At 45.7% G+C, this 8180-nt stretch overlaps 1 long non-coding RNA gene across 2 annotated transcripts; it reads left to right on the top strand.

Annotated features, from left to right (window-relative positions):
- Positions 1-1378: 1378 nt before the first annotated feature.
- Positions 1379-4280, top strand: LOC144981293 (uncharacterized). 2 transcript variants are annotated; one of them, XR_013647517.1, is made up of 7 exons: positions 1379-1515; positions 1629-1843; positions 1925-1997; positions 2358-2543; positions 2662-2829; positions 2906-3433; positions 3509-4280. It is a non-coding gene; the product is annotated as an uncharacterized LOC144981293 (long non-coding RNA). The 2 variants fall into 2 exon arrangements; XR_013647518.1 differs by lacking the exons at positions 1379-1515; positions 1629-1843 and having other exon boundaries at positions 1975-2105.
- The last annotated feature ends 3900 nt before the right edge of the window (positions 4281-8180 follow it).

Raw genomic sequence — 8180 nt, 5'->3', positions numbered from 1 at the left:
GATAGCTCCTGCTAGGCTACTACTAGCGCCGCCGCAGAGCTCTTTGATGTATGCTGGCATTTGGGCAACTGGCTGGTCGGTTGACAGACAGCTGATATTGTAGTTCACATTCACACACTGGTGGTCGCTCCGCTGCCAAACACAGGCGCCCGCCTACCACCAGAGGCAAGGTGGGGTTCAGTGTCTTGCCCAAGGACACTTCGACTCATGGGCGTGCAAGGCGGGAATCGAACCTGTAATCTTATGATCATGGGTCGACCGCCCTACCGCTGCACCACGGCCGCCCGAATAATTATTGCATTCGAACGGATTAATTATTGCGTTCGAACGACATAATTATTGCGTTCGCACGAGTTAATCATTTCGAGGGAACGGAATAGTATTTTTGAGGGAACGCAATAGTATCTTGTGGGAACGGAATAGTATTTCGTGCGAACGAGATAATAATCTGTGGGAACAAGATATATTTTTATATCTTAATGTCAGGACACGGGCTCCGTAATTTAAAGATTTACATATTTATTCGCTTTGTTCACTCTGGGTGTAGTACATTTCTTGTCCACTAGATGGTGCCAAAAGTGGTGAACAAAATAGCTGGTTCCCCCCAGTTAAAAAAAGGTCCTCAATGCTCATTGAAATGACTTGAAACGTTCAAAAGTAACAATAAATGAAAATTTATTGAAAGTTAAATAATCACAATCAGCCATTACTTTTGAGTTGATTAACAGAATTATTTGAAAAACAAACTAATGAAATAGGGCTGGACAAAAATGATGGGACCCACAACCTTTTGAAGCAATCACTGCAATGAAACGGTTTCTGTATTTGTCAATGAGCCCTCTGCACCTGACCACAGGTATTTTGGCCCCCTCCTCATCAGCAAACTGCTCCAGTTGTCTCAGGTTTGATGGTGTCTTCTCCAAATGGCATGTTTCAGCTCCTTCCACTGATGTTCAATGGGATTCAGATCTGGACTCATAGGATCCACTTCAGAATGGTCCAACGCTTTTCTCTGAGCCATTCTTGGGGTTTCTGGCTGTGTGTTTTGGATGGTTGTCCTGCTGGAAGACCCATGACCTGCGACTGAGACCAAGCTTTCTGACACTAGGCAGCACATTTCTACCCAGAATGCCTTGATCATCTGGAGATTTCATTCAACCTTCCAGACAGCCCCAAACAGAACTGAGCCTCCTCCATGTTTCACATTAGGGACAGTGTTCTTTTGGTTGGATGCTTCATCTTTGAGTCTACCAACATAGAGCTGATGTTTCTTACCAAAAAGCTCCAGTTTGGTCTCATAATTTTCCCAGAAGCTTTGTGGCTTGTCAACATGGATTTTTGCAAATTCCAGTCTGGCTTTTTTCTGATTTCCTTTCAACAGTGGTGTCCTCCTTGGTTCGTCTCCCATGAAATCCACTCTGGCTCAAACAACCACGAATGGTGACACTGATCTACCTTGATCTAGGAGTTCACCTTTAATGTCTTTGGAGGTCGTTCTGGGCTCTTTGGATACAGGTCCAACTATCCGTCTCCTCAGTTTGTCATCAATGTTCCTCTTAATCCAGGGAAGTTGGCTACTGTCCCGTGGGTCTTAAACTTCTGACTAATATGTGCCACTGTGGTCACAGGAACTTCAAGCTGCTTAAAGATGCGGAGCAGATGTGGTCTGTGACGTCTGCACTGGAACAAACGACACGCCCTGAAGTCCTGTCTGACCTGCCTTGCTCCTTCCTGGGAGGAACACCTTCAGCCTCATTTGAAAGCAGCTGCATTGAAGAAACACAAGCTGGTGGGACCCTCCAAGAACCTGCAGGAGAACATCTGCTCCTCCAGTCATGATGAGGTGATGAGGATGTTCTGTCACACTGATCACAATCTGTTCTCTCTGCTCTGTGGAAGAACGTAACACCGTCTCATCTCACAGCTGCTTCAACAGCAGGTGGAGGAGAGTGAGGAGGTCTTCCCTTAGATGATCCGTCCCCTCCAGAAGAGAAGAGGTGAAGTAAAGAACAAGATCAGATTCCAACAGCTAACTGAAGTGAGGCGGGTCAAAGGTCTTCAGAAGGAGCTGCAGCAGGAGATGACTGAGCTGATTAGGAGATGCTGTGAGCGTCAGCAGAGACGGGATGGCAAAGCAGTTATCTGTCACTTAAACCTGTGTTCTTTGTGATATGAAGAAATCAAGTCAGCGTGGTATTTTGTCATTTTCTCACTGAGTGAAGATGCCTGAATGCTTCCCATAACCTGCAATGATTGACATGTAATTGTGTGATAGTGATTGACAATTTTCACCTTTTGTAAGAATTCAAAACACTTTGTGTGAACATGACTTTTGAAACCCTGTTTGTTTCTCTCAGGAGCCACTGTCGCACATTTCCAGCCATATCTCCTTGAGGGTTTGGTGCGTTGGAATGATGAAGGGATGGAGGACGCTGTCAAAGGAAATTCCTCCTTCCAGTTATTTGAAACTACAATGAGAGAGGCCGTGGAGCAACTCAGGAAGCCCTGGGATGAGCGTTATCGTCCTCCTGGAGCATAAACGGGTAAGAAATATATACATTAGTTATTCTGCAATTGATCTATTTAGCTCCTAATGTCACGACAGCACTGAGAGCTTTTTTTCCTTTGTGTGGGTGAATTGCTTGACTGGCCATGCTCCAGACCCCTGAAGAGGAGGACAGGCTGCTGCAGAGAGTCGATGAGCAGGACTTCCAAGACTGTCCCAGTGTTAGATGACCCCCACCTTGATGTTGTTGCCAGCCCCTCATCTTCACCTCAGCCACGACCGCACCAACTGAGACTGAAAGCAGCCCTTCAGACGAGGCAGAGGTGAAACGTTTTAATCTGTTTATAGGACCGTCTTTTCATTTCAGTCTCATTCCTAACATTCTTTTGCATTTATTAGTGGGCTGTTGTTGGACCCGATGGCATAGCTGGCTGGGACAAAGTCCAGGATCTGGCTTCTTACTGGTGGGACTCCGTGAGGCTCCTTACCTCACTGACCCCCAAGTTACAGAGGCCATTGGATCATGGACGGCTCTCCTGGATGTGGATAAAGAGCGGGTCATCTACCAGCCCCGGCACCAGCCTCAACTTACACACGGCCGCTTTAAGGCACCAAAACGCTCCGGGGTGACACCAGGAGTGGAAAGTGTCAAAAGGTGTCTCAGTGGACATCCTGGGGGTCCAGCTCAGTGGCCAAAAACCAGCCGCTTGGTTCAATTCAATTCAGTTTTATTTGTATAGCCCAAATTCACAACAACATGTTGAGGCTGTATGCATCAAGCTTAGCAGATTACATGAGACTCCCACCAAAAAGGTTGGAGGTGGTCCAAAACCCTCACGGATTACTACCATACCCAGGATTTAGTGCAGAGGCTGATGGATCCATGATCCAGCTGTTTGAGCTCAATCAGAGGAAACTCCTTCAGTGGTGAGCACAGCTCGTTATTTTCTTCTATTTCACAGACTTTTCCAACATTATCATAAAACCTTTGATTCATTTCAGGTTTCAGCGGCGGCAGAAAAACCAAGAAATGAGGCCGAGGACACTCATTGACTCCACCCGAGCCAGTTGCTGTAGCTTCAAGCGACCTTCCAGCTCCAAGGGAAAAAATGGATGAGGCACCACGTCCACACCTGGGCCAAAATTCAAATGGATTCTCCCTCTAAATAGAGCAGGACAGGCTCCTGTTCTGAGACCTGCTGCTGCTGCTGCTGCTGCTGACAGGATGAAGTGCCCCATCACACCTGCCAGCAGTGTAAGTGGAATGATTCCACCTGTGTCGGCACCTGGCTTACTGTTGGGGACCATCATTCTAAACCGCTTATGCATTTCCTGGAGCCACAACATGCAGTGGCGGCTTCATTCCCCCGACTTCACCTGCTGTCCCTGTGTCACGCTCCACACAAAGGAACAGGCAAAGACGGGCCTGAGAGGAATAAAGCGGCCTCCACAAAAGGAAATGCATACGAGGAGTGAACTATAATACCGGCAGCAAATGTGGACAGCCCAAAAGAAAAGAATAGTCGCTCCAAAAATGCCACATTTAGCTCCAAGGATTCAAATGGACGATCATTTGGATGGTTGGCAGAACAGCACAAAGGCAGATCAGCTCCTCCTCTTCAGTCATACCATCGTCATGTAGATATTACATTATTGTTGGATGTACATCTATTCTTTAGTTCTATTTTCTAAATTTCTTTCTAAAGTGTGTGATTCATGGAAGTTTACTGTGTCTTCATTTTAATAAAACATTTGATGTATTAAATCAACAAAATACAGTTTCCCAGAATTTGTTGTCAAGAAAAAAAGAAAAGATTTGTTTTTAAAATCTGTTATGTTTGATAAAGCAAACATGTCAAAGGCTTCTTTTTTTGGAAAAACAACTTGACATTCTGTCCCAGCTCAGCTGCTGGGTAGAGGGATCGCCGCCCTGGACAGGATTGGGTCCTCCACCAGGAGACAGTGCTGGATGCAGTCAGACGCTTTGAGGATGTTGGTCTTCTCCGGGCTGCTTTGAGGGTTAGCCGTGAGGTGTCTGCAGCCACAACACTTTCACCAGTGTGTACATCAGCCTGTCTTGCTGAGCTGGTGCGTACCGTTTAGCCATTTTGACTTTCTGGATCTTCAACAAGATCGTCCCTCTTGGTCCTGCAGGACAGGGTGTTGTGTCCTGTCCAGCTGGTGTAACTTCTGCGGCTGCTTATCGTGTTCCTCCACGGCGTTCCAGGCTTCCACAACCTCTGCTCTGTGCTGAGGGACAGCTTGTTCTCTGTCATGCCAATCAGGAAGAAGATTTGCACTGCAGACATCCTCCTGTTGAAAGAACAAAAGTTAAAAATCTTTCAGAGAATAAAAAGACTTGCAGTCTGTTTAAATATTTAAAAAGAAGCTACTCACAAAGGCTGGAGGTGTTGTGGCTGGTGATGCTGATGTGGGCAGAGGTGGCGTGGAGAACGTCACTGTGGTAGGCCTCATCCTCCACTTCTCCTCTTCCTGCTCCATCTTCCTGTCAATCAGCGGTGCAGATTGTTATTTTTAATAACATTTCAAGCGCTGCTTCTGTGCATGCCAGTGTTCTTCCTGGAATCATGTGTGGCAGCACTTTGTGGAAACCCTCCTTGTGTTGCTTCCTGGAAGGCATTTGTAAAAAGGCACATCCACACCACTGATGTTGGCAAGACAGGCACATGTCCGGTGGATCCTGAATGCAGCCCAGATGCCGCTGCTGGCATGCCCACACCTCATCAACGGCCTCTACAAATGCAGAAAGGAGTTCAGAAATAAGGCAGTTCAGTCAAAACACATTCAACACAAACAGGGACGATTGTGAACTGTTGTTTTTTTTTCATTTTAGTTCTGTTTTTAGGTTGTCAGTCAAAACAGCTGCTTTGAGTTAATGATCCTCGGTGTGTTTAGTTGTTTGGTACTCAGAGAATCTTTTAATTGCTAACAAACATTTAGCTCTATAGTAATTCACTAAGAAAGCTTTCTGTTTACCTGCCGTCTTGAAGAGGCTCACTCCACTTTCATCCAGACCAGCAGGACCTTTCGGCTCCTCCATCGCCCCCTGGATGAGCTGGATGGTTTCACCCTCCACACGTGGTGCTTCTGCTGCCCCCGGAGTCACCCGACAAAGACTTCAAGGCTTCCCCTTTAGCCCTGACAGCCTTTGTCAGCACATCCAGGTCGCCTTTATTGTAGGCCAGAACAGCTCCAGCCAGTGCAGACTTGAACGCAGCGCATTTGGAGTGGCTGTCGGTCCGGACGGCTGCGTCGAACCGGTGGATCCAGTGGAAGATGTCCAGACGAACCACCATTCCACCGTCAACCCAAGGTTGGAACAAAGTCTCCACTGCTGTTTGGCCTTGTGTGCGAGAACCCCCCAGATCAGGATCTTCGGATCTGGTTGATTGGCCCGTTGAAACCTCTCCATAAGCCCTTGACACATGGGCCGAAGCTCGCCTGTGGATTCCTCGCAAATCAGCACGAAGGTCACAATTTGGGAGTGTTCGTTCCCAACACTGGTGAACCACTTGGCTGAGTCATGGGCCTCTCTAGACAGCTTCTTAACCACCTGAAACATGCCATCATTTGTCATCCAACCACAGCAATATGAGGTGGATTTCATCTTAAGTGGTGAAAATGACTGCAATATGTCTGAAATGGTGATACAGTGAACCTTTGAAATACCTTTTTGGTGGAATCCATTTTCAGCACAGTGCCAAAGGTGGAGAGGATCTGGTTCCTGTAATCCTGGGGGTATTCCAGAAAGCAGGTTATGCTAGCTCCCACGGTAAGTTTGAGGCTAAGGAAGTTGATAACCTCAGCTTTCAGTTCCAGAAATGGAGGTATGTTTCATGGTAGGTCAAGTTGCCATAGCAACTCATGCTCTGAACATAACCTGGTCTGGAGCAGGTTTAGTTGAAGGTTAGTTTGTTTTCAGAGAGGTGAAGCAGCATGGCGTGTCCATTTGAAGATGATTTAGTGGATGAAAAAGCTCAGATAAAACTTTTTCCACCGTGAGAGGGTGATAAGACCACATATGGATGTTGGAAAGAGACACTTTTTACTTTGATCTAACTTATTTGCTTCAGTTAATCTATCTATCTGTATACCCAGGCTGTGTCCCACCAAGGTGGGGCACACATTAACTCCACCCTTCTCTTCCCCAAACCCTCCTCCTTCAGTGTGCGTGCGTGCATGCGCGTGTGTGTGTGTGTGACTGGTCTAAGGCCTGGTCTAAGCCACTCCACACTGCACCAGGGTCAGCTGCACAGTCCATTGTGGGCACCTCCACAGCAGGGCCTCAGCCAAGGCTGGTTTCCCTTTGCCGCTTCATCCCAAGACCAGACCTCTACCACACCCATCCATTCATTCATACACAAACTCTCTCCACCCATCCCTGTCCTGAGCAGCCTCTCTCTCCTGCACCACAGTCATCCCTCTTGCAGTCAACGCTCTCCTTACACCCTCTGTCCATCCCATTTGCGGTCTTCCTCTCATTCTCACTCCACTCACATCAGATTAAGATACCTTTTTCTCCAATCGCTCCCTTTCCATTCTTTCAACATGTCCAAACCATCCCAGTGCCTTTTGCTCTGCTCTATCAGCTGACTCTCCCATCACACCAGTTCTCTCTCGGATAACTTCATTTCTCACACGATCCATACGCGTCACACCACACATACTCCTCAAACATCTCATCTCAACTACATTCAGCTTCCTCTTTTCCACCACTTTCAGACTCCACGTTTCAGTCCCATATAACGCTGCAGGCACCACCACACCCTCATACAATCTCCTTTTCGCATCCTTTCCCAGTGACCTACATTCAAACACTCTCTTCATTCCCCGCCCATATCTTTCATACTTCTAAACTCTACCTCTACCTGAATTTATTTTTTCAATACAGTTGGTAATCTCTTCCACAAGTTCGATTAAGGCAAATGATGTAGATTTTCCTTGTCGGAAGCCATATTGACTGTTGAATAGCAGATTGTTTTTCTCCATAAAGTTAAGTAATCTGAGATTAAATAATTTCTCTAGAATTTTTGAAAGCTGAGGCAATAAAGAAATTGGACGGTAATTTGTAAAACTTTGCTTATCCCGTTTTAAATAAAGGAATTACTTTGGCCGTTTTCATTTTAGTGGGAAACTGCCCACATTTAAATGACAAATTAAAGATATGTGTAAGTGGTTTGCTAATAGCTTCAGCAACATTCTGAATTGTTTTCATATCAACACCATCCGCATCCTGAGATTTTTTATTACTACATGTCCTAATGTGTCCAATACCTCACTCTCATTAGTAGGCATGAGAAACATTTTATTTGAATTTGTCTCAATCAAATCACACGGAGATGCATCAACAGTTTCAATCTTTCTGGCTAGTTCAGGTCCAACATTAACAAAAAATCTGTTAAATCTATCTGCAATTTCTTCTTTGTCACTAATAACCATGCCACCGTCCACAAAATACTCCGGATGAGATGAAGTGTTTTTACTACGCCCAGTTATATTATTCAATGTCTTCAAGATACCCTGAATGTTGACTTTGTTACTGTCGAGTAATTTAGAGTAGTACTCTTTTTTTTCCTTTCCCTCAAAATATGAGTTAATTTATTTTTGTATTTTTTATACTTCAGTTCTGACTCAGTGGTCCTGTATTTCAAAA

The sequence above is a fragment of the Oryzias latipes genome, chromosome 14, assembly GCF_053564925.1.
Source record: "Oryzias latipes strain Hd-rR chromosome 14, Olatipes_Hd-rR_3.1".
Taxonomy (NCBI): Eukaryota; Metazoa; Chordata; class Actinopteri; order Beloniformes; family Adrianichthyidae; genus Oryzias; species Oryzias latipes.
Note: the sequence above shows the minus strand (reverse complement) of the source record. Positions and strands in the feature narration are given on the sequence as shown.